The sequence below is a fragment of the Mus musculus genome, chromosome 8, assembly GCF_000001635.26.
Source record: "Mus musculus strain C57BL/6J chromosome 8, GRCm38.p6 C57BL/6J".
NCBI lineage: Eukaryota > Metazoa > Chordata > Mammalia > Rodentia > Muridae > Mus > Mus musculus.
In genome coordinates, this window is record NC_000074.6 from 99,443,281 (window position 1) to 99,469,664 (window position 26,384).

The 26,384-nt window shown below is 39.4% G+C and overlaps 1 long non-coding RNA gene across 1 annotated transcript in view; it reads left to right on the forward strand.

Moving 5' to 3' along the window:
• The window catches only part of A330008L17Rik (RIKEN cDNA A330008L17 gene), a 316,765-nt gene that overhangs the window by 26,607 nt on the left and 263,774 nt on the right, over positions 1-26,384 (forward strand). The window lies entirely within an intron of this gene.

A 26,384-nucleotide genomic window follows, 5' to 3' on the forward strand; every position in this document is an offset into this window, starting at 1 on the left:
AAAAGACAGTGCTATAGGTATATCAGATTGGACTTCAAGATGTTTGTTATACAGACTAAATCAGTTCGTGATAATTGAGCCTAAGTATCATAATCACTAAATAAGTCCCAGCTCTTGGGACAGCTGTGCCTTATCTTTCTCCTGAAAAGCTCATGTAGACAGAAAAACTGTTTTGTTGTGTTTTTTCCTTTTTCTTTTCTCATAAATATGGTTAAACATGACTTTCTCTTCTTAAAACAGTGACAGTGAACTTTGGCTTCAGTAGTGCTGTTAGGAAATGAGTACAGGAGAAAGCAAGCCAGCCTGGAAGCCACTCTCTTCCATTATTCATGCATCATGCACATGAAAGTGAGGAACGAATGGAGAAATCCATTTGTTTACTTTCTGGTTATGAGTCAGATTTTAAGGCCCTGAGTGGGAGGACACTAATGTACAACACTAACTCACACTCTTCCTTTACATTCCAACAAAGACTTAATGTTTCTTTAGGATGTTTACAGACAACATTTTCAGACTATTTTGAGTTGGAGTGAGAGAAGATGCTCAAGAGATTGGCTGAATGCAGAGTAGGCTACTTTATTCAGACCTGCATATGGTCTTAGGAATGAAGAGAACATTTTGTCTTTTTCATTTATTCTGTAAACACGGATAGTTACAGAAAGCTACCAGTGTTCTTGTTTTACAGGTAGGCAACATAAATTAATCCCTTTTTATTCAGAGAAAACATTATCCTGAATTTTTCTAAGTTAAAACACTGTATTTGAAAAAAAATTCTGCAGAGTTATCTGCACACATCCCTCCAGTTAACCCCTGATGTATTTGGCATTAATAGTCCCCTAAGAGATAGATAACAGTGGACATAGTCTCCAGAATGAAGGGGGAATGTGTTTTCCTACTTACCTCAATTATATTTTTGAAATATTTTTTTCTTTCCTCCTTGTCTGACAAGCTCCCGTATTCTAATTTTACGTCAGTTGTGGTCTTCTCCTGAGAGCTTTTTCTTAGCTCTTCATCCCTCCAAAGACACGTTTTATAGGGTTGATGCTACTCCAACCTTTAGGGAACCTAACATCAACTTGGCATTTAAGATGATAATTAAGCCTCTGCCAGGATAGTTGCATGTAGAAAGAAGGCAGAACATGAGTCAATAAAACACTTCCAACAGTGTAGAGAAGGAGTTAAGTTCTTTAAGGGGGAGTCTCCTGAGAAAGCCTTGCATTCAGTAATTGATATCTACTCCACAGTTTCCCCACTTCTTCCCTGACTGTGTTTGCTAGGGTTGTTATGGACTTCACTATATAATTTTCTCCACCCTTGTTGAGTTTGTCCTGCCCAGATATAATGTATTTACAAGCCCTCCCATGTAAGTGGAATAGTTATTTTCCTACTTCAGTGATGAAACATTATGGTTTCTTTGACGCTGTGATTGCAGATGTTTAGAATCCTGGTACCAGGAGGGACCAGGTGCAGAGAGTAGTGTCAGCAGTGGAGGGATTTAATTTTGAATCACAAATAGCAAGCAGAGATAGTAGCATCCTTTTGTCAACTTAAACCCAGCACTCATTGACATACTTTTCTCAGCAAGGCAAAGCCTCTTAACAAAGATACACTACTTGGGGGCCAAGTTAGTATTCAAAAGCCTGAGATCTATAGAAAACATTTCAATTAAACCACCCCAGCAAACCTGTATATTTACAGTAATCAAAAATTTTGCCTTAATAATTTTTGAATCCATGGTGCATGGTCCTTAGCAAAAGGTCTGACATACAATTCGTGTTATCTCTTTCAGTCACTCTCTCTTTCTCTCTTTTAATCCATCATGCATACACACACACACACACACACACACACACACACACACACACACAAAAACATGTTTCATTATAGCATTTTTATATGTGTGTGCCATTATACTTTGTTCTCTTTTTCTTTTCACTGAATTTATTCTTTTATATGTTAACAACTTTTATTATCTAACAGATACAGACACAATTCTGCTTACTTATTTATATGAAATAGAATACTCAATTTCACCTACAAATCATCTTCTACCTTCTTTATATTTTGATCATATTGATGATTTAAACAATTAATGCAGAGTCAAAGCTTCTTTGCACAACATGGGAGATGAAAGACATAATGAGAGAATTTATTTTTCAAAGAAAGTTTGCATGTTCAATGTGGACTGGTTCTTAGCACTCTGCAGTCTTTTCCAGCATGATACCCTTAACATGAATAAAAGACATTATTAATGAGTGTGCCGCAAACACACCTCTTTGTCAAACTATGAGCCCTGAATGCAATGCTAGAATTTTTATTTTAATATAAATTTTTCTTCCATTAGTTTGTGGGCACATGTATGTGGGTGTATATGCACTTATACATAGGACAAATCACAATTCCAGGTGTTTTCTCAACTGATTTTTTTGAATATCTAGCTGAACCTAGAGCTCCTTGGCTCTACTATGGTGACTGGGTAGCAATCCCCAGGGATCTTTTTGTGTTTACCCTTCCTGGGTGCTGGGATGACAAGCCCATGTCTCCTCTCCTGGGATCAAACTCAGATCCTCAGGGTTGGACAGCAAAAAATGATTGATGACTTTCTCTATCTCATCTCAATGCTATGTTATATGGAGGTAATCTTTTATATTATTTTTTCTGTTTTTCTTTCAAAATATTTGCCTCTCTCTCTCTCTCTCTCTCTCTCTCTCTCTCTGTGTGTGTGTGTGTGTGTGTGTGTGTGTGTGTGTGTGTGTGTATCTGTAGGCAATTAGAATGCATTGGAATCCTTGAAACTGGAGTCATCTAAGGTTTTAAACTGACACATGGGTGCTGGGAAACAAATCTTAGTGCACTGTAAGAGCACAAGTGTAATTAACTTCTAATTCATCTAGCTAGCCTCTCAGCCTCATTTTAAAATACACCATTAAAATATAAAAGAATGTGTTTCATTATTATATTTTCATAAATAAGTTTCATTACTGTCTGCTATACTTCTCCCTTTCACTACATCTAAACTTTTAAAACATTTACTCATTTTTTTTAATGTGTGAGGGTTTAGTGCCAATGCAACTTTTTTTTTCCAAATCCTATTTTTAATGTTTTTTATAGCTCCCTTCTAGCCTACCACCCACCAGAGGTAGTAGAAAAGAAAGGCTATGGGGGAAGTGAACCTGTTTAAAAATGGTTCTTTGGAGCAAATCCCATTTGTGTTGTCAGTTCACTTCACAGGTCAGATGTGACAGCTCAGCTCAAGCCACTCTATCCACTGGTAAACACTTGAGGGATACAGCAGTAGTCCAGTTCACTAGAGTTGGGATGGCAGCAGTGGTGGCATGACCTCACCGGAACAGCCAGGTCTCAGCCCAGTCAGTATGAGTCAGCAAGCAAGACCAGTGTGCACAGGAACTGCAGGAAAAGTTCTCAGCTGTGCCTCTCTCCATGAAGAGAATATCAACAGTGATGAGAGACCAACAAGTGTTGCAAAGCTAGCTCTTTATATAGCAACCCTATCCCAGCCTAGTAAAGTCAAGCCAAGCCAAGCCAAGCCAAGCCAAGCCAAGCCAAGCCAAGCCAAGCCAAGCCAAGCCAAGCCAAGCCAAACCAAGCCAAACCAAGCCAAACCAAGCCAAGCCAAGAAAGCTATAACTGTCACTGTTTGTCAAATACTCCCTCCAAACATCAAGTGACTTCCAGGGTTCTTGCCTCAGCATGTGACTCTTAGCAAAACTCCATGTGAGTCTGTCTCAGCTGATATCACTCTGCCAATCAGTCTGAGTAAACCACAGGAAGTTTTTTGGTACATTTCTCTCTATGGAGTCCTGAAAAATGGAGCTCAACTATGCAATGTATGTTGTTAGTGAAGAATCCCTTGTCACATGTCATTTCATGTGGTTGCACTCTCAGAACATCCTTTCACCTGTATCTGCTTCAGTGAAACATTCTTTCATGTGTTTGCCCCAGCAAAACACCATCCAACACAACTGAATTTCCAAAGAACCCTTAAGTTTTCACTTCATTCAACAGGACAAATGTAGAGGTCACAACTTGGTGGCATCATTTCTCTTGTTCAACCATGTGGGTCCTAGCAACACAACTCTAGACCTTCACCTTGGTGATAAACACTGAGTTATCTTTTTAGCCTACAACTCAGGTCTTATATGTTATCAGTTAGTAATGAAATAAATACATTTATTTGTGACTTACCTAAGCTATAACCCAATCTCACCAAGGATTTGGCTCAGTGATGGTGAAATTACTACTATGTATACATTTTTTGCATAAAGTCAAAATTGGCTTTATTACATGCCACTAATCTATATTGAATTTAAATATGCATGGTCCCAGTTGAACTGTTCTTAAAAGGATAAAAATAAAATAAAACTTTAAAAAAAAACTTAAACAAAATCGCTCACAAGATTTTCTGTTCCAAAGACTAAAGATCTCTTTGTGCTTATTTGTTCCATTATTTAACTAATGGAATACAACAAATCATAGTGCTAACAGAGGAGGTGCTAGGAGTATAATAATTTTGTTATTAGATCTCTGAAAGAATGATTCGAATGCATCAAATAAATATTTAGTTGAAAGTTCCTCAGTTAAAAAAAAAACTAAAAATAACTTTGTATGAGTGTTTAAGTTAGTGCTTGTAGCAAAACCTTAGACATTATAGCTACCAAATAATAAAGTTATTTATATTGTAATAAATGCAAATTCATGATGAATAGAATTTATAACATTTTATCCCCATAATAACTCAAAAGAAACTAATACGATTTTTTATTTTAATAACAGAAATATATAAGGATGATACACGATAGCATGTATACAATTTGTTCCCTAGATTTATTTACATATTTGTGTTTGGAGAGGGTGTAGGGCACACCTGTATACCCAATACTAAGAAAGAGAGGGATGGATATATTGTACCATGTATGGAATTCTCAAAAATCAAACTAATGATTTTTTTTTTACCAGTATTAGTCTCGAAATTCAGTAGTATTAATTGTCCATGTCCCTGATGGTATAGAGCCTAGTTTGCTTTATTTGTAGATTTTCTGTGAACCCTGAAGCAGAGTGATTGTTAAATTTAAGACTGTATCCCAATAATGATAAAGTTTGCTAACATCGCCATGATAGTAGTAGAAAGAAATGGTTTGTTGTTGGCATGCCTATCTGTTTTCTGCTATGGACTATTTACTTTTTAGAAGCCAATGTATAAGTGCTGTAAATTAAGCTGCAAAACTATGCATTATTGGGAACTTTAATAAAGGACAATCTATGAACTTTTTGCTTTTTTTTTCTAAAGATGTTTTAGAATATGTACACTATGACCTTCACTATCTTCAGATTTGCCAGTTGTGTGCAAGTCAAGAGTCTATGGACAATGAGTGACTCCTGTGATAGTTTCCAATTACCACAATTGTATTATACATTATGTTACTCTGTAAGTTTTGGGATTCATTCATTTGATTTGTGTGGCTCCCCTCCCTAACCCAAATAGTAAAAGAACAAGATGTGATTGTTTTGAAGGGTCAAAATGGGCTTTATTAATCATCTACTGCATGTCAGGGTCATCATGGTCACTTGTGCATACTGTGTGGTATAATGGGATAGCTAGACTCTTTATATTTACCACTGGGAATTTTAGACTTTGGAAAGGAGACTTTTCAAAAGGATGTAATTAAGTCCTCAGATAATAATGACAGATTGGTCATTCAGAATCTCATATCTGTTTTGTCTATAAAATGCATATATTTTCTGCTAAGACCTAATTCCTGCACCAGACCAAATTTTTTTTCAGCAGTTGCTTGTTGTGTTTTTATTTTACCTACAATCTTGACTAAAGACTATCTATAAAAATGACTCTCCATTTTGTGTGTACTTCAGGAAAATCACTCATTTTTTGACCATTTATAATACTGAGTTCTGCAATAACGTCCAGCTTCATTATGTTTTGAGCACACTTTCCCTGTGAACATCTTTTCAGGGGTTAAATTAATAACCCCACTGGGAAGGTGCTTTTTCTGACTTTCTCTTAAACAGAAACAGCCCATCAAGATCTGGCTAACATGAAATTTCTTCTCATGCCTTGGAGAGTTATAGAAAGTTAGAATGGCTATATATGTGAACTGCTAGGACCTGGCTAAAAATAAGAATGGATATGGTGACACCTGTTTTTGACATGGAACAAACACTAAAGATCAAAGGTTAATTTAGATTAGGACTGACTTGGTAAGGTCTATGTCCTGTTTGACCCCATGATACAAAACAATTCCTTTGGCTCATCATGAGAATCGCATGCTTCTTAGATGGATCCTTCCCTCCTGTGTCAGCAGGTCTTAGGGGTTTCCATCTGCTTCCTAAGTGAAGTGGGAACGCTTTTTTACTTTAGATAATGAGACAGGATGTCATAGGTGATAGAGTGCCTCCAAAGTTGATTTCACCTTCATCTGTGCTTTCTGTTCGAGAATAGACTAGCTCATTTTCCTACTTTGTACTAATACCATTAAACATGATAATTGCAAACCAAGTGACTTCTGGCAGTCACTAATTTCTTACATCAGTTACACATAAAGAGAACAGATGGAAACAGTTGCAAGACTCAGAGGCTTCCGTATTTTTCTCTGTTAGCAGGGATAAGCACCCACGGGATTTATGATTTTGATTTCACTACCTTCTGGATCACATCCAAAGACATCTCTCCTGTGTTCCTGCAGGATCAGAGGTATCTTTCATTTGCACAGAAACTTTCTCCAAGGTGAGATAAGGTCAGAACCTCAGGAGAGCTTAACCCAGGGGTGCTTGTTGATGGTTATAGCAATGGTGAATACCTCGCTTTGACTTCATCTGACCTCCTGTATCTCCTGCTGTCTTTTCACAGCTAGTTCCCATATAGGCTATTCCGATGCCCAGTGTCTTTTGATTGTTTAGAAAGGATAATAATTCAGCTTGCATTCTCATCTAAGGGAGGCATAAAGCCTGGGGTGTTTTGGAGAAAAGCCTTTACTTATGTTGTGGAAAGCCTGACCAGCATTGAAATGCCAATTTTTATCATCTCCTTTGTCTCAGGCATGGGACAGGAGTGCAAAATATTTACTTACCAAGGATGAGATGAGTTATAAATTATCATGAGCTACAAAGAAGAGAAATTGGATAAAAGTAAACAATACACTATTATTATCTCTGCCCAGAGCTCTTAACTGGCCCTGAGGGTAGGGTCTCCGTTGGTTCTGTCATCGCAGGAAGAACATTGTCTTAGGTCTTTGTGTGCTTATGTGTTGGGAATCAAACACGGGTCAATGCAAGTTCCAGACTCCACTATAAAGGTACATGCCACAACTTTGAGTTTAGGGGACAACATCTCAATTTGTACACTAGTCTGGCATAGACCTCCTATATAGCCTGTCCTCACTTTGGTCTTCACAACCTTCCTTTCTCAGCCTCTTGGGGCAGGAGTATGCCATCATGTCTCACTATTTCAGCCTTTACTGTAGAAGTTCATGTCTTTCTATGCATTCTTCTACTTGGTAGAGGTTCAACCACTACCTGAAAACTAGAATTCGGTTAAAACTGAAGTGGACCTTGTAAGTTCTGCAAAAGTTTCCTTTGCTTACGTTTGGCTTATTGTACTGTAAACCAAAAAAAAATGATTCTGTAATAATGTGAAGCACCCTTTGCCCAGTGGTTTGAGCCAGTCCCGATTTGCCTGGATCTGATCCTAGAATTTGCATTTATTCACACTTCAGCTTATTGCTAATTTTCTTTGTCTGTTAGACTCAGTCAAGTTTCATTATTGTACATGCTCTCCTAAGATGCTTGTCTTCTTTCACAGCATTTTTTCTTTCCTTGTTAATTTGGGGGTTACTTGATATGTGCTGCATTCCTTTGCTTGACTTCCAATGTTACATTGTCTGGAAAACTATTTTTCATCTTCGAAAATAAGGACTTATAATACCAGAGATAAATTAGTTTCTTGGTACTATTTGCCGATTGCATTTGTGAATATAGACTTTTCTCTTTTTTTCCAAACCTCAGTTTACTATTTTGCAGTCTGTTGATGTATAAAAGCTTATATTTTTAAAAATAAATCAATCAGTGCATCCCCAAGGAGAGAGCAATTACTCAATGAGAGTTCATCATGATGATCCCTCTATGGAACTTTTTCCTCTTAGTACTGTTTGTCTCTGAATTCCTGTACAGATAAAGTAGAAATATATACTCCTTGTGACTTAGAAGCAAAGTATGTGAGATAGCACTCATTCTTCCTGTGCTATTCTTCTGGTACAAGATACTTTCTTTCTTGGGGGGGTGGGGGGTGGAGTAGCAGGCCTCAAACTCAGAGACCTGCCTGCCTCTGCTTCCTGAGTGCTAGGACCAAAGGTATGAGTCATCAATTACTGGATGGTATCCATTATTCCTCAGTTAGAAGAAGAACGCGATTACTGCCATGTATCAATAACATAATAAACTATTTGTTCATTGATTAATGTAATTTGTTTGTTTGTTTGTGAGGCTATGGAGTCACACTGAAGGTTTTAGGCATACTAGGTAAACACTTTTTCTCAATATTCTCTATTATTCATTAGTTTTACCAAAGATATAAAGTAAGTGAAGAAATAATTTTGAATATTGATTTATTTAGCATAGGTCAAGAACAACAACAAAACTTTCCCTTTCACATGACCCTTAAAGCTAGGAGTCATGCATAAAGTTTTCATTTCTTTCTAACGTTCCTAAATTCATGTATTATCCCTGTGGTCATAGCCAATGATTTTCATTAAATTTCAACTACATAGTACAAGATACAGTATTATCTTATACACATTCTCTTCTTTGTGACAGTTAAACCATCACTTTGTGTTTTTTTTAAATAAGTACGTGCTTTTGTTTTTAATATGTAATTTTAATTATATTTTATTTATCTTTGGGTGTTCCATACCATAGTGAGTTTGTGGAGACCAGAGCATAGCTCTGGATGTTGAATCTATATTTCTACCACTTTAGTCTTAGGGAACCAAGTCAGGTCAGGTTTTGTAGAAAAATACCTTTACTCACTGAGCCATTCCACCAGCCTCACAGGCTGACTGTTTTGTAAGCCCTACCTTTCCTATAAGACAATTCTCCCTTAACTTGGGTCTTCATTTTAAAAGCATCATTAAAATGTTACAGCAATAAGCATCAATATCTAGTTAATTCTGTAATGTACAAAATTTATCTGAGGAAAACTTAAAAACATACAGGCTATCCCCTTTAATGGCTCTGTGAGCCATTCAAGCATCCTTTATTTTCCTTGTGAAAGTTCTAGCAAACATTTCATCCTTCACTGTGTCATCAAATCACTGAAATGTGACTGTAAAGAAACAGGATAAAACAGGAAGGTTGGCAGCAATAAGACACTTCATGTTTTAGTAATTTAAACTGAAAAACAACAACAAAAAATGGTTAAAGCATTATGCTTAAGTACTTTAGTATTAAGGATAATATTAAAATGAAGAAAATCTTTTATTATTCAAGAAACCTAAGGGAAATTGGTCTGCAGTTCTCTTTCCTTGTTGGATCTTTGTGTAACTTAGGTATCATAGTAACTATTGCTTCATAGAACACCTGACAAATACAGAAGTGGATGCTCACAGCCATCCATGGGAAGGAGCACGGGGTCCCCAGTGCAGGAGCTAGAGAAAGGACCCAAGGAACTGAAGGGTTTTGCAGAGCACCATACAAGGAACAACAATATGAACTAAGCAGTACCCCCAGAGCTCCCTGGGACTAAACCACTGTACTGGCTAGTTTTGTGTCAACTTGACACAGCTGGAGTTATCATAGAGAAAGGAGCTTCAGTTGAGGAAATGCCTCCGTGAGATCCAGCTGTAAGGCATCTTTTCAATTAGTGATCAAGGGGGAAAGGCCCCTTGTGGGTGGGACCATCTCTGGGCTGGTAGTGTTGGGTTCTATAAAAAAGCAAGCTGAGCAAGCCAGTGGAGGCAAGCCAGTAAAGAACATCACTCCATGGCCTTTGCATCAGCTCCTCCTTCCTGACCTGCTTGAGTTCCAGTCCTGACTTCCTTGGTAATGAACAGCAGTATGGAAGTGTAAGCCAAATAAACCCTTTCCTCCCCAATTTGCTTCTTGGTCATGATGTTTGTATAGGAATAGAAACCCTGACTAAGACAACCACCAATCAAAGAAAACACATGGTGGGACTCATGGCTCTAGCTGCATATGTGGCAGAGGATGGCCTAGTCAGTCATTAATGGGAGGACAGGCCCTTGGTGCTGTGAATGTTCTATGTCCCAGTATAGGGGAATGCCAGGGCCAAGAAGAGGGAGTGGGCGGGTTGGTGAGCAGAGGGACAAGGGAGGGGATAGTTGATATTTGGAGAGGAATTTCGGAAAGAAATGTAAATAAAGAATGTAAATAAAGAAAATATCTAATAAAATCATAAATAAATTTATTATAGTAGAGTATGAGGTGATGTATTTCTTTCTTTTTTTTTATTAATGACATTCTATTTTTATTAGTGCACAATATCAAAATTATGGTTAAAGAAAACCTTTGAAAATGAACAAATTTGTATTCTACAAACTCTTAGCTGTGTGTCCTAAGTTAAGAGCTTGACATTTCTGTGTCCAGTTTCTTCATTATGACCAGCCCATATTAGAGGATTGTCAAGTGTCCATAGCTGTGATGAATGGGACCTCATAAAATTGCAAAGCTTCTGCAAAGCAAAAGACACCGTCAATAAGACAAAAAGGCCACCAACAGATTGGGAAAGGATCTTTACCTATCCCAAATTGGATAGGGGACTAATATCCAATATATATAAAGAACTCAAGAAGGTGGACTTCAGAAAATCAAATAACCCCATTAAAAAATGGGGCTCAGAGCTGAACAAAGAATTCTCACCTGAGGAATACCGAATGGCAGAGACGCACCTGAAAAAATGTTCAACATCCTTAATCATCAGAAAGATGTATTTATTTCTTGAAGGAAAGCTTGGTTAGTCAGTAGCACAGACCAGGTAGAGGATGTTCAAGGTATTTGTTATAAAATATTAACACTGCCTCTAAACCATTGCTTCCTTAAAGGAAGCTCATTACTTATGGTCTCTAGTCAGTTTAATCAGGAACCAAAACAAAATATAACAAAACATTTTTCTTAAGACAGACCTGTGAAACTAAGGACACACAAATTCACTTGAATTCTGGAGGGTGGTGGTATACAATTTGTTCAATTTATTCAACAGAATTATTTCGTTAGATCTAAGATTGGGTTAAATGTATTATGTGATAAAAGGCAGATTCATGAAATATTACAAAGATGACATTGGTGAAGGTCTTCTCCAATGGGGAGTCTAAATGAAACTAACAGAGGGTGCTCTCCAGTGTGTCTCTGACTTGAAAGCAGGACTGTTTCTAGATAGGAGAAGGGGAGTTTGAGGGAGAGATGGGGAGAAAGGGTGGCCTAAAAAGAGCAATATACAGTGACATACATGTATAAAAATGTCATAAGGAAACCTATTGCTTCATCTACCTACTAAAAATTAATACAAAACAAGGAAGTCACCCAAACAAGCCTATTTTGTTTTGTGAGACTCAGTTCAGTATGGACAGGTTCTTGGTCTTCACTGAAAGGAACCTTCTGTTTTATCATGTGTAGCTTCTAGCAAAAGTTAAAATGTAAGCATATAACAGCAAATTTTCAGTGTTAAATTTGCCCTCCAACTGATGTGCCTAATTTTTACATCTGCTAACTTTCACATAAACCATTAGGTTAGAAGAGAATAATATTTGGGGGAAGAAAGGCAAGGCAGGGTCTTTTCTTATGGCCTATTTGCAGGGAAAGAAGCTGGCACAGATAACTTGCGACTTCGGAATGAGAAGTTTAAATACAATGTAAGAAGTTGGAGATTTATCCTATAAATCAGAATCTTTATTGATACAACCATGAATCAATCTATTTATATATAAAAAGCATTTTAATCTATAACATTGAATCCAGATAAAGACTTAACATGACTTCTATTTTAAGGGGTAAAACCTGTGAATAAACCTCTGAGGTCATCAAGAGTCCCTGCTTGCACATATGTGTCTGTGCCTGTGCCTGTGCCTGTGCCTGTGCCTGTGTCTGTGTCCATGTGTGCGCATGCGTGTGTGTATCCATGTCTGAGTGTGCAGTCTGTGGTATGTCTGTGCTGGGGCAATGCTGCTCTGGAGTTGGCAGTGACCATGGTAGGCTCTGGCAGGTTCCAGTGGTGAAAGATTGGGGAGTGAATTCCTTCTCCCCAAAGAATTACAGCTCTATACAGCAGACACTCTTAGGCAACCCTTGTGAACAGGTCTTATGTACATTTTGGGGTGACTTTGGAGTCTACGAGCAGATTCTTTCTTTGGGTTGGTATGACATGTTAGGTTTGCCTCATCTGCATGTGGAGTGTCTTCCAGCACTGCCCCTATATGACTGATTGTCACAGTCCTCTCCATGCTGTGTTGTGGTCACATTTTGCAGGACAGGACGTGGTCAGGAGTAGTTGAAACACCTACCATCCTCAGGTATATTCTTAATCACCAGGGAAACACAAATTAAAACCACTTCCAGGTAATGATTATTATTATTAAACACACCCATAAGGGTGAATAAGATGAAAAATTCAAGGGACAGCACAGGCTGGCGAGGATATGGAACAATTGGAACACTCTCCATTGCTGTTGGGAATGAAAACTTATACAATCATTTTGAATATCAATTCGATGGTGTGTCAGAAAATTGGAAGTAGTTTTACCTCAAGATGCAGCTACATCACACCTGAGCACATACCCAAAACATGCTCCACCATGCCATAAGGACACTTGCTCAACAATGTTCATAGCAGCTCTATTCTTGATAGTCAGACACTAGAAACAACCTAGATGTCTCTTAACAGAAGAATGGATAAAGGAAATGTGATTCATTTATGAAATAGAATACTAATCAGATATTACAAACAATGACACCTTGAAATTTGCAGGAAATGAATAGAACTAAAAAAATATTATCCTGAGTGAGGCAACCCAGATCCAGAAAGACAAGCTTGGTATGTACTCACTTATAAGTGGATATTAGACATAAAGTACATTACGATTATGCTACAATCCACAGACTTTCCAAAATACTTAAGTAATGAAGAGGGCTCAAAGAAGGATTCTTGAATTGGGGAATAAAATAGAAATCAGAGGTTGGTGGAGAGGGGGAAGTGAGTGGGAAATGTGTTGAGAATGGAGATGGAGAAAGGATCAGATGTGGGAAGAACAGTAGGTGGAGGGAGAAAATGGAAATGTATGGGTGCCCTTTCTGTGATGAGCCATCCATAGGAAGGAGCACAGGGTCCCCAGTGGAGGAGCAAGAGAAAGGACCCAAGGAACTGAAGGTTTTTGCAGAGCCCCATACAAGGAACAACAATATGAACTAAGCAGTACCCCCAGAGCTCCCTGGGACTAAACCACTGTACTGACTAGTTTTGTGTCAACTTGACACAGCTGGAGTTATCACAGAGAAAGGAGCTTCAGTTGAGGAAATGCCTCCATGAGATCCAGCTGTAAGGCATCTTCTCAATTAGTGATCAAGGGGGAAAGGCCCCTTGTGGGTGGGACCATCTCTGGGCTGGTAGTGTTGGGTTCTATAAGAAAGCAAGCTGAGCAAGCCAGTGGAGGCAAGCCAGTAAAGAACATCCCTCCATGGCCTCTGCATCATCTCCTGCTTTCTGACCTGCTTGAGTTCCAGACCTGGAACCAGGGAAGTTCCTGGGAGTCTGGGTAGGTGTCCCCTAGCAGCTGGGATTATGGAAACTGAAGTGTCTACCTCCTGTAGCTAAGTGGAACTTCCAGTGGAGGGAGAGAACGCCAATCAACATAGAAAACTGTGAACCCAAAAGTTGTCCTCCTTACAAGATTGCAGGGATAAAGATGGAACAGAATTTGAGGGCATGGCTGTCTATGAATGTTAACTCGAGACCCATTCCATGGGAGAAAGACAACTCCTGACACTTGACTGATATTCTGCTATGCTTGCAGACAAGAACCTAGCATAACAGCCTTCAGAGAGGCTTTACCTAGCAGCTGCTGAAAACAGATAATGAGACCCACAGCCAAACATTAGGCAGAACTCAGGAGTCTTGTGAAAGAGTGGAGGAAGGATTAAGGGAAACTGAAAGTGTCAAACACATCACAAGAAGACATACAGAGTAAACTAACCTGTACCAGTGGGGACTCACAGAAACTAAACTATCAACCAAAGAACATTCATGGGCTGTACCTATGTCTCCTACATATGTGTAGTGGATGTGTAGCTCAATCTTTATGTGAGTTGCCTAATAATTGAAGAGGGGTCTGTCTGTGACTCTGTTGCCTGCCTTTTGACCCATTTCCCCTAGCTGGGTTGGCTTGTGTGTGCTCAGTAGGAAAGGATACACTTAGTCCTGCTGTGACTTGATATGCCAGTGCCTCTTAGTACCCATGTGGAACTTCCCCTTCTCTGAGGAGAAGAGGAGTGGACAATATGGGGAGAGGTTTGAGAGGGTGAGACTGACAGGAGAGGAGTATAAAGTGAATAAGGGAATAAATAACAAAAAAGTAATGAATAAAAGACAATTTAGTACCTGAGTATGGTATATACTCCATTTCTTCCCACCCTGAGGCTATACTAGTTAGTTCTAATGAAGTTTTTAATGCAAATCATTTTGATTATTTTTCCCTCCCTAAACTCTTCCCAGATCCTTCCTATCTCGTTTCTAGTCCCATCTCTCCACAACTCCTCTTATTCTTTCTCCCTCTCAAATTCATATATTCTTTAATGTTATACATATTTGCTTATATGAATATATAAATTTAGCCTGCTGAGTCATTTAGTCTTGCTTGTATGTGTATTTGTTCACAAACGACCAATTTGGACTAAAGTACTCATATGGGGCTCATTTGTAGACATGACTACTCATCCCTCTCTCTCTCAAAAAAAATGTTACTGAAGTGAAAATAGTCTTCATATTTTTTAAAAAAAATCGAAACTTAAATCATTGGGTTGCGCCTTCAAATAGGATTATGTTCTCTCCACCCCCCTCTCCTTCTTTCCCTTTCTCTCCCACTCGCTCCCTCTCCTTCCCCTCTCCCTCTCTCTGTTGCCAATTTCTCTTTCCTTTTTCCTCTGAGTGTGTGTGTATATAAATACTTACATTCATACCTGCCATGCTATGTTAACACATGTACATTATATGATATATTTTAGATTCATTCACACACATATACATGTATTTACCATGAAAGTTGAAGAGTTCAAAGGTATATTTATGAAAAAAAAAGATGACTAAGGAATGCTGGCTGGTAAATGAGTAGAGCAGGTTAATAGGGATGACTATGACTAAAATACATATTGTAATTATATGAACATATCATTATACAGCCAAACACTTTGCACAATGGACAAATACCAGTAAACATTTAAAAGTTATATTCAACAATGATAAGCAATATGTTATTTACTTCAATGAATTTTAATTGTGAACAGACTAATACAATATCAGAGGTACTTACACCAATTGTCTATTTAGTCAACATGTCTGGGTGGTGATCCTAAGATCAATGGGGCTGAACAGTGTACTAGGGAGGTACTATAGTAGTCAGTGGGGAGCCAAGTGAGACTAAGTTCTCTTTCTGGTGTTAGTACCTCAATGCCCAAACAATGGGGTAAATGTTTAGGGAAATAGGAGACTTAAAATAAAAATTCTCTCATATATTACATCCTGACCACAGTTTCTCCTTCCTTCTCTTTGCCAGTCTTTCACCCCATCACCACCCCTCTCCCACCAATATACTCCTCCTTCATTTTTCTTCAGAAAAGGGCACGCTTCCAGGGATATGAACCAAATATGGCATATAAAGTTGTAACAGAACTAGGCACCACCCTAATATTAAGGTTTGATAAAGCAATGCACTCAGAGGAAAGGTGTTCCAAAAGAAGGCAAAAACATCAGAGACAGCCTGCTTTCACTGTTAGGTGTCTCAGAAGAACAAAATACACAACCGTAATACCTTTGACATATATGCAGAGGGTCTATGTCAGACCCACACATGCTCCCTGGTTGTCAGTAGCTCAGGTTGGTTGATTGTGTGTTTTATCTTGTGGTGTTCTTGACTCCTCTTGGTGCTATAATCCTTCTCTCCTGCCAGATTCTCTCAGCTCCTCCTTATGTTTGCTTCTGGGTGTCTGCATCTGGCTTCCATCATTTGCTGGATGAAGTCTTTCTGGTGATGATTTTACTAGACTCCAGTCTATCAATATAGTAGAGTATCATTAGGAATCATTTCGTTGACCTTTTTTTCTTGCCAGTCATGTTTGGTTCTATCCTAGGTCTCTGGGCTATTCAGTCTCTGGTTCCTGACCCTCTAGGTAGTGTTAGGATTAGGCTCCCTTTCATGGCATAGATCTCAACTTGGGCCAGTCTTCAATTGCACTCTCCCATTAACTCTGTGCCACCTTTACCACAGGACAACTTGAGGGCAGAACAAATTATTAATTAAAGGTTTTGTGGCTGGGTTGGCATCCCAATACCTCCACTAGATGCATTGCCTGAATTCAAAGATGGCCAATTCAGGTTCTGTATTGCCCATTACTGGAAGTCCTAGCTAGGGAAACCCTCATAGATTCCTAAGAGGTTCCACTGCACTAGGTCATCCCTAAAATGGTCCCCTAAATCCAGTCATCTCTCCCAGTACTCTCTCCCTCCATCTTCTCCTGAATGATCTATCCTGCTTTGGTCCCTGCCAGTCCCCAGTCTACCTCTGTTATCTATTAACTTTTCCTTCCCAGGGAGATTCTAATACATATATACGCCTTTGAGACTTCCTTTTTACTTAGCATGTCTAGGTCTATAGATTATAGCATAATTATCTTTTAATTTACATCTATTAAAGACATATTTGTGAGTGTGTACCATGTTTATCTTTCTGGATTTGGCTTACCTCACTCAAAACTATTTTTTTTCTGGTTAGATCCATATGCCATCAAATTTCATAATGTTATTTTTTTAGGAGCTGAGTAATACTCCTTTGCATATATATATAACATTTTCTTTATTCTTTGGTTAAGGAGAAGTTAGGTTGTTTCCAGTTTCTGGGTCTTATGAATAAAGCTCATATGAACATAATTGAACAAATATCCTTGTGGTAGTGTCCTTTAGGTATACATCCAGGAGTGATATAGCTGGTTCTTGAGGTAAATTTATTTCCAATTTTCTGAGAAACTGCCATATTGATTTTTAAAGTTGCTGTATAAGTTTGCACTCCCACCTGCAATGGAAATTGTTCCACTTGCTCTATATCCTCATCAACATGAGCTGGCAATTGTGTTTTCAATCATAAGCATTTTGACTGGTATAAGATGGAGCCTCTGAGTCACTTTGATATGCATTTCCCTGATGGCTAAGAATGTTGAACATTTTTTCAAATGTTTCTCTTTCCCTTGAAATTCCTCTGTTGAGAATCCTGTTTAGATCTGTACCCCATTTTTAATTGGATTATTTGGTTTGGTGATGTCTAATTTCTTGTGTTCTTTATATATTTTGCATACTAGCTCAATGCCAGATGTGGAACTGGTGAAGATATTTTCCCATTATGTAGGCTGCCATTCTGTCCTATATTGTCCTTTGCCTTTCATAAGTGTTTCAATTTCGTGAGGTTTCATTCATTCATTGTTGTTCCTAGTGTCTGTCATATTGGTGTTCCCTTCAGAATATTGTCCCCTGTGACAAAGATTACAAAAACATCCAAAAAACAAACAAATAACAAATAAAACAGAGACAAGATATTTCATGACAAAATAAAATTTAAAATATACTAGATCATTAAAAATCAGATATTAAAACATATATTTCCTCTAAGATCCAATGTATTCAGTTTAGAAATTCAACACAAATTTTCAATTTGTTGAGAGCAATGCGAGAATGATGAGAATATGATCATAGTATATTGTGTTTTTGTATAAAATTGTCAAATAAAAAATGGAGTTAAAGTAAAAAAAAAGTTAGGCTGGAAACACTGGGGTGTGCCCTTCAAGGGGATTATGTTTCTTTATGTTCCTCCCACTTGCCCCATCTGTCTCTCCTTCCTTCTACTTCTCAATAGGTTCATGCCTACCTTCCAGAAACATTAATAACTTTGGGCCTCACCAGAATAAAGCAGTCTCAGGTGTTCTTCTTTTATGCTTCTGAACATGAGGGATAAATAAGATGTTGATCTTTATAAGTCAGTTTCTTTGGGGATTTTGTCAGTAAATTAAAGATAAAAATCCATAGTTCATGTCCCCTTCTCTTAACATCTAGTATTTGGTAATATCCTCCATTATGTATTTTTTCTTTTTTTTAAGTATGTAATTTTAATATAGTATCTGTCCCAGGAGGTTGACCTCAGTATGGCAGTTAGCTGAATTAAAAACATCTTTCAGGTAATGTCAATATTTTTATTAATTTATATTGATATAGTTGCAAATAAACCATACTCTAGTATTAGAAATTTAAATACAGAATCAGCCTATCATAGACTTTATAAATAAACCCCTGCTATAGCAGTGTACTGAACACCCCAAATGAATTCTCATTAGCAGCTCAATTTCAGAGTCTTAAGAAAAGCTAGTCTTAAGAAGTTGTGACTACCTGACATTAAATAAAGATAGTCACATCACGGATCCAATTTTCCCTTGAGAGCATGCATTCAGTGCATTCTTTAATATCAAGTGGTCAGTGCCAAGTTCATTTAATCTAAAAGTCATAAAGTTCAGAAGAGAAACATAAAAATCAATCAAAATGAAAATACAGCGAGTGAGAAGTTATATACACAGATATTTGCTTCTTAAGTAGATTCTTTGAATCATGTGGGAGTAAGTAGCAAACACTTCAAAGATTTGTACTCATGACTGTAGCCTTGGGGTGAATTAAAGGACAATAGCATTTTTATATCTTTCAATATCCCCAACCAAATGTACTAACCAACAACAACTGCAATAATTCCTAGAATTACAGAGCTATTCATTTTATCCAAAAAGAGAAAAATTCTATATAAATAAATTTCGTTGTTTTCAAAAATGTCATTAGACAAGAAAGCAGAGCAAGCCTGCATGCATCGTATGTCTGTAGCACTGCTTAAAGGCTGGCATAGGATTTCCGTATTGACAGGCAGATTCCTATTAGTCAGGGGGTTATGTTTTTTAGGAAACACTTTCAAATAAATTGGCCCATAATGGTAGCACTCAGAAGAAAATAGCTGGTTTGTAAAGCACTTCTCATCCATTGGGAATTTTTGGAAGGATTAAGTGAATGTGTATGGAGGTGAAGGTTCCCTCTGTCCTCATCAATAAGGCTTAACTAGCCATTGGCTCTTTATCTTTACACGACAAGAGTCAAGAGGAATTGGAGAAGGTGCTTTCTCTCTTGGGGGGTGCAATTTGTTAGGCACTTCTTTTCAGCTTTGAGGTTTTCTCCTTATATATAGTTATTTAGCTGGGCTAATCCTTCTTTGCCTCCTCCCTCCCATCTTTCCTTCCTCTCATTTTCCTCTCTTCATATGTGCTTTTCTTTCTTCTTGCTCCATTTTATCATCTATTCTTCTCCACTCTACCCCAAAAGCATTGTGTTAATCGTTCTAAGAAGTTATTTTAATGTACATGACAGTTTTCCATGATCATATACAAATGACACATATAAGACAAGAGACCACATTGCACATCCTCTGTACACACTTTAGGTCATGACACATGGTTATGCTGCAGCATAGCAACCATGAAGCAGGAGATTTCAGAGAAAATGCAAAGCCTGGATCTGTAGCTCAATGAGGACATGTGCTGCATGCCCTTCTGTGATCTGTGTTGTAGAAGGAATGGCTCATCCTTGGGGGAGTGTGTGTGTGTGTGTGTGTGTGTGTGTGTGTGTGTGTGTGTGTGTGTGACATGGAGGACAGAAAAGGTGTATGTTTCTCACTGGGGTTTCCATCCATTTTTTTATATCCCTTAAATCAGCTAGCAATTCACTAACTTTATTTCTGTCAATTTCTCCTTCATGTCTAGAATCCCATAACTCGTCTGCTTCCTTTTTGGAACAGTCTCACTTATTAATCTGGAAGTGTTGTTCAAGAATAATGTCATATAACAAATATAAAGGCTATTGACCTTACTTAGGGCATGTGGTGGTTTAAGTAGCAGTGGCTCCCATAGAGTCATGTGTTTGAATGTTTAGCTGAATGTTTAGCTTATATAGGTAATGACACCCATAATAGAAGGTGTAGCATTGTTGGAGTAGGTGTGGCCTTGTTGGAGGTGGTGAGATCTTGTTGGAGGAGGTGTGTCACTGTGGAAGAGGGCATTGAGGTCTCCTGTGCTCAAGCCATGACCAGCATGGTACTGAGTCCTGTCATGCAGCCTGTGGATCAAGATGGATAACTTTTTTTTTCGAGTAAACGTTTTTTATTGTCAGTTATATGCTTTATAGAAAGGTGTGGAGAACAGGTCAGAGTTGTACAAAAAAAGGCATGGATGGATTCATGGCTCCAGATACATAGGTAGCAGAGGATTGATTGCCTTATCTGACATCAATGGTGTGTGTGTGTGTGGGGGGGGGGGCTTAGTGCTGTGGAGGTTTGGTGCCCCAGCAGAGGGGGATGCTAGAGCAGTGAGGCAGGAGTGGGTGAGTGGGTGGAGGGCCACCCTCATAGAGGCAAAGGGGGAAAGGGAGAGGGGTTGGGCTGTGTGTGTGTGTGTGTGTGTGTGTGTGTGTGTGTGTAGGGGTAACTGGGAAGGGGGATCTCATTTGAAATGTAAACAAAGAAAATGATTAATAATAAAAAGATAGATACTTTTTAGCTCTTTTTCTGGCTGTATGTCTGCCTAGATTGTATAATGCTTCCAGCATGATGATGATGATGATGCTGAAACTGTAAGTCAGCCACAATTAAATATTTTCCTTTTTAAAAAAATTGCCATGGTCATGGTGTCTCCTCATAGCAACAAAATCCTAATATGATAACTTTTCTGCTTTAATGCAGTTTGCCTCCAACAGTTCATGTTTTATAGCCTTGCTGCTCCTTCATTAAAAGTTTTATGCTTTAATGAGAGGATATGTTTTTGACAGGGTTAAAACCATTCTCACTAGGCACTGTGTTCTCATAAGAATGATTTCAGGTGGGGCAGACTGCCCCACCTGGGGATCCATCCCACATACAGACACCAAACCCAGACAATATTGTGAATGCTAACAAGTGCTTGCTGACAAGAGCCTGATATAGCTATCTCCTGAGAGGCTCCAATATTGCCTGACAAATACAGGGGTAGATACTCTCAGCCAAACATTGGACTGAGCACAAGGTCCCCCAATGGACGATCTAAAGAAAACACTGAAGGAGCTGAAGGCGCTTGCATCACCATAAGAGGAACAACAATATGAACCAACCAGTAACCCCCAGAGCTCCCAGGGACTAAGACACCAACAAAAAAGTACACATGGAGGGACCCATGGCTCTAGGTGCATATGTAGCAGAGGAATGCCTTGTTGGACACCAATGAGAGGAGAGGCCCTTGGTCCTGAGAAGGCTTGATGTCCTTGTGTAGGGAAATGCCAGGACAGGAAGTGGGGAGTGGGTGGTTAGTGAACAGGGGTAGGGGAAGGGATAGGGCAGTTTTGAAGGGGAAACAAGGAAAGGGAGCAACATTTGAAATGTATATAAAGAAACTATCTAATTAAAAAAAAAAAAAAAAAAAAAGAACCATTTCAGGAAGAACAAGTCTCATCCCAGAATCTGTCTGGGTTCCTGCTTGGTGAAATGATTCCTCCCTTCTATGTATGTTACCACCACTGTTATCCTATCTTCAATCAATTCTTCTCTAGAGACAATCTGATTGTAGTAACAAACCTGTGATCTCTTGAACTGTGGGCTAAGTAGATGTCTTTTCTTTTTGAATGGAGTAGTCTGCTTCCAAGATTTCATTAAGGGGTCAGAGTCCTAGCTAATACACCAATATCTATGTAAGTAATTATTTTAAAAAGAAAACTCACCAAGTATATAATTTTCTATTCACTAAGATAATTAAATCAAAATGAGGAGGGGTCCATGGAAAATATTTTCAATAAAGACATTTTTTAATACCTATGTGTGCCATGGGGTTTGATTATTAGTAATCTAAAATACTTGAAGTTACAACTTTGCCAGATATGTGAAACCGGATTATGCACACCTGTTTAGGTCAGTTTTGTACCTATAACAGAAACTTACAAACTGTGTTCATATATGACAAAATTATAGTCATTTTTTCTCAAAATTCTGAAAGCAAGTTTTTTGTTTGTTTGTTTAAATAGAGATGCCTGTATTGGGTGAGATCTCTGTTGTTGGCCCCAATGTGTGAAGGAATTCTATGCCTTCCTTTGGCCAAAGGTGAATTCTGTGAGAAGACTACTTTATAAGATGTTTTATCCCATTCACAAGGAAGTAGTCCTCATAGGATAGCAACCCTATCAATTAGTATTAGCAACATGAAGCAGGAGGGAATTACATTCAAACCACAGCAATGTTTCTCATTGGTTCCTTACTTAACATAATGTTAATTTTGACGTCTGGATGCTGAATACTCTCTTCTTTTCATAAATTCACAAGGTGGTTTCTCAAGGAATTGAGAGAATTTGTCTACTATGTTATGGACCAAATTTCATAATTTGGCTATTTTGGAACTTGTGAGAAACTGCAAATATCAGTTATGCTCTATAACACCAATTCTAGTAACTTGATTACATTGGGAATCATATTTTTTCTCTGAGTCTCCTTTTATCTTTTTCCTTTATCTGTGAATTGGAATTTTTTTATTTGTACACACTATTCTTGAATATATGATCTTGTTTCTCCATCTTACCCAGTGAGATTATTAACATATTCAACTATGCAAATTGTTTTATTTTAAAATACCAAATATTAATCTTTTGAAAGTCATAGGAGAGACAGCAGCAGCGGTCGCCATCTTGGTCCGGGACCCGCCGAACTTAGGAATTTAGTCTGAACAGGTGAGAGGGTGCGCCAGAGAACCTGACAGCTTCTGGAACAGGCGGAAGCACAGAGGCGCTGAGGCAGCAACCTTTGTGGGCCGGGGACAGCCAGCCACCGTCCGGACCGGAGGACAGGTGCCCGCCCGGCTGGGGAGGCGGCCTAAGCCACAGCAGCAGCGGTCGCCATCTTGGTCCGAGACCCGCCGAACTTAGGAAATTAGTCTGAACGGGTGAGAGGGTGCGCCAGAGAACCTGACAGCTTCTGGAACAGGCGGAAGCACAGAGGCGCTGAGGCAGCACCCTGTGTGGGCCGGGGACAGCCGGCCACCTTCCGGACCGGAGGACAGGTGCCCGCCCGGCTGGGGAGGCGACCTAAGCCACAGCAGCAGCGGTCGCCATCTTGGTCCGGGACCCGCCGAACTTAGGAAATTAGTCTGAACAGGTGAGAGGGTGCGCCAGAGAACCTGACAGCCTCTGGAACAGGCAGAAGCACAGAGGCGCTGAGGCAGCACCCTGCGTGGGCCGGGGACAGCCGGCCACCTTCCGGACAGGAGGACAGGTGCCCACCCGGCTGGGGAGGCGACCTAAGCCACAGCAGCAGCGGTCGCCATCTTGGTCCGGGACCCGCCGAACTTAGGAAATTAGTCTGAACAGGTGAGAGGGTGCGCCAGAGAACCTGACAGCTTCTGGAACAGGCGGAAGCACAGAGGCGCTGAGGCAGCACCCTTTGTGGGCCGGGGACAGGCAGCCACCGTCCGGACCGGAGGACAGGTGCCCGCCCGGCTGGGGAGGCGGCCTAAGCCACAGCAGCAGCAGTCGCCATCTTGGTCCGAGACCCGCCGAACTTAGGAAATTAGTCTGAACAGGTGAGAGGGTGCGCCAGAGAACCCGACAGCTTCTGGAACAGGCAGAAGCACAGAGGCGCTGAGGCAGCACCCTGTGTGGGCCGGGGACAGCCGGCCACCTTCCGGACCGGAGGACAGGTGCCCGCCCGGCTGGGGAGGCGGCCTAAGCCACAGCAGCAGCGGTCGCCATCTTGGTCCCGGGACTCCAAGGAACTTAGGAATTTACTCTGCTTAGGTGAGAGTCTGTACCACCTGGGAACTGCCAAAGCAACACAGTGTCTGAGAAAGGTCCTGTTTTGGGCCTTCTTCTTCGGCCAGGAGGAGGTCCAAATACAAGATATCTGCGCACCTTCCCTGTAAGAGAGCTTGCCAGCAGAGAGTGCTCTGAGCACTGAAACTCAGAGGAGAGAATCTGTCTCCCAGGTCTGCTGATAGACGGTAACAGAATCACCAGAAGAACAATCTCTAAACAGAGTCAACTATAACTACTAACTCCAGAGATTACCAGATGGCGAAAGGTAAACGGAGGAATCTTACTAACAGGAACCAAGACCACTCACCATCACCAGAACCCAGCACACCCACTTCGCCCAGTCCAGGGAACCCCAACACACCTGAGAACCTAGACCTAGATTTAAAAGCATATCTCATGATGATGGTAGAGGACATCAAGAAGGACTTTAATAAATCACTTAAAGAAATACAGGAGAACACTGCTAAAGAGTTACAAGTCCTTAAAGAAAAACAGGAAAACACAATCAAACAGGTAGAAGTCCTTACAGAAAAAGAGGAAAAAACATACAAACAGGTGATGGAAATGAACAAAACCATACTAGACCTAAAAAGGGAAGTAGACACAATAAAGAAAACTCAAAGCGAGGCAACACTAGAGATAGAAACCCTAGGAAAGAAATCTGGAACCATAGATTTGAGCATTAGCAACAGAATACAAGAGATGGAAGAGAGAATCTCAGGTGCAGAAGATTCCATAGAGAACATCGGCACAACAATCAAAGAAAATGGAAAATGCAAAAAGATCCTAACTCAAAATATTCAGGAAATCCAGGACACAATAAGAAGACCAAACGTACGGATAATAGGAGTGGATGAGAATGAAGATTTTCAACTCAAAGGTCCAGCAAACATCTTCAACAAAATTATTGAAGAAAACTTCCCAAATCTAAAGAATGAGATGCATATGAACATACAAGAAGCCTACAGAACTCCAAATAGACTGGACCAGAAAAGAAATTCCTCCCGACACATAATAATCAGAACATCAAATGCACTAAATAAAGATAGAATACTAAAAGCAGTAAGGGAAAAAGGTCAAGTAACATATAAAGGCAAGCCTATCAGAATTACACCAGATTTTTCACCAGAGACTATGAAAGCCAGAAGAGCCTGGACAGATGTTATACAGACACTAAGAGAACACAAACTGCAGCCCAGGCTACTATACCCAGCCAAACTCTCAATTATCATAGAGGGAGAAACCAAAGTATTCCACGACAAAACCAAATTCACGCATTATCTCTCCACGAATCCAGCCCTTCAAAGGATAATAACAGAAAAAAACCAATACAAGAACGGGAACAACGCCCTAGAAAAAACAAGAAGGTAATCCCTCAACAAACCTAAAAGAAGACAGCCACAAGAACAGAATGCCACCTTTAACAACTAAAATAACAGGAAGCAACAATTACTTTTCCTTAATATCTCTTAACATCAATGGTCTCAACTCGCCAATAAAAAGACATAGACTAACAAACTGGCTACACAAACAAGACCCAACATTTTGCTGCTTACAGGAAACTCATCTCAGAGAAAAAGATAGACACTACCTCAGAATGAAAGGCTGGAAAACAATTTTCCAAGCAAATGGTATGAAGAAACAAGTAGGAGTAGCCATCCTAATATCTGATAAGATTGACTTCCAACCCAAAGTCATCAAAAAAGACAAGGAGGGACACTTCATTCTCATCAAAGGTAAAATCCTCCAAGAGGAACTCTCAATTCTGAATATCTATGCTCCAAATACAAGAGCAGCCACATTCACTAAAGAAACTTTAGTAAAGCTCAAAGCACACATTGCGCCTCACACAATAATAGTGGGAGACTTCAACACACCACTTTCACCAATGGACAGATCATGGAAACAGAAACTAAACAGGGACACACTGAAACTAACAGAAGTGATGAAACAAATGGATCTGACAGATATCTACAGAACATTTTATCCTAAAACAAAAGGATATACCTTCTTCTCAGCACCTCATGGTACCTTCTCCAAAATTGACCACATAATAGGTCACAAATCAGGCCTCAACAGATTCAAAAATATTGAAATTGTCCCATGTATCCTATCAGATCACCATGCACTAAGGCTGATCTTCAATAACAAAATAAATAACAGAAAGCCAACATTCACATGGAAACTGAACAACACTCTTCTCAATGATACCTTGGTCAAGGAAGGAATAAAGAAAGAAATTAAA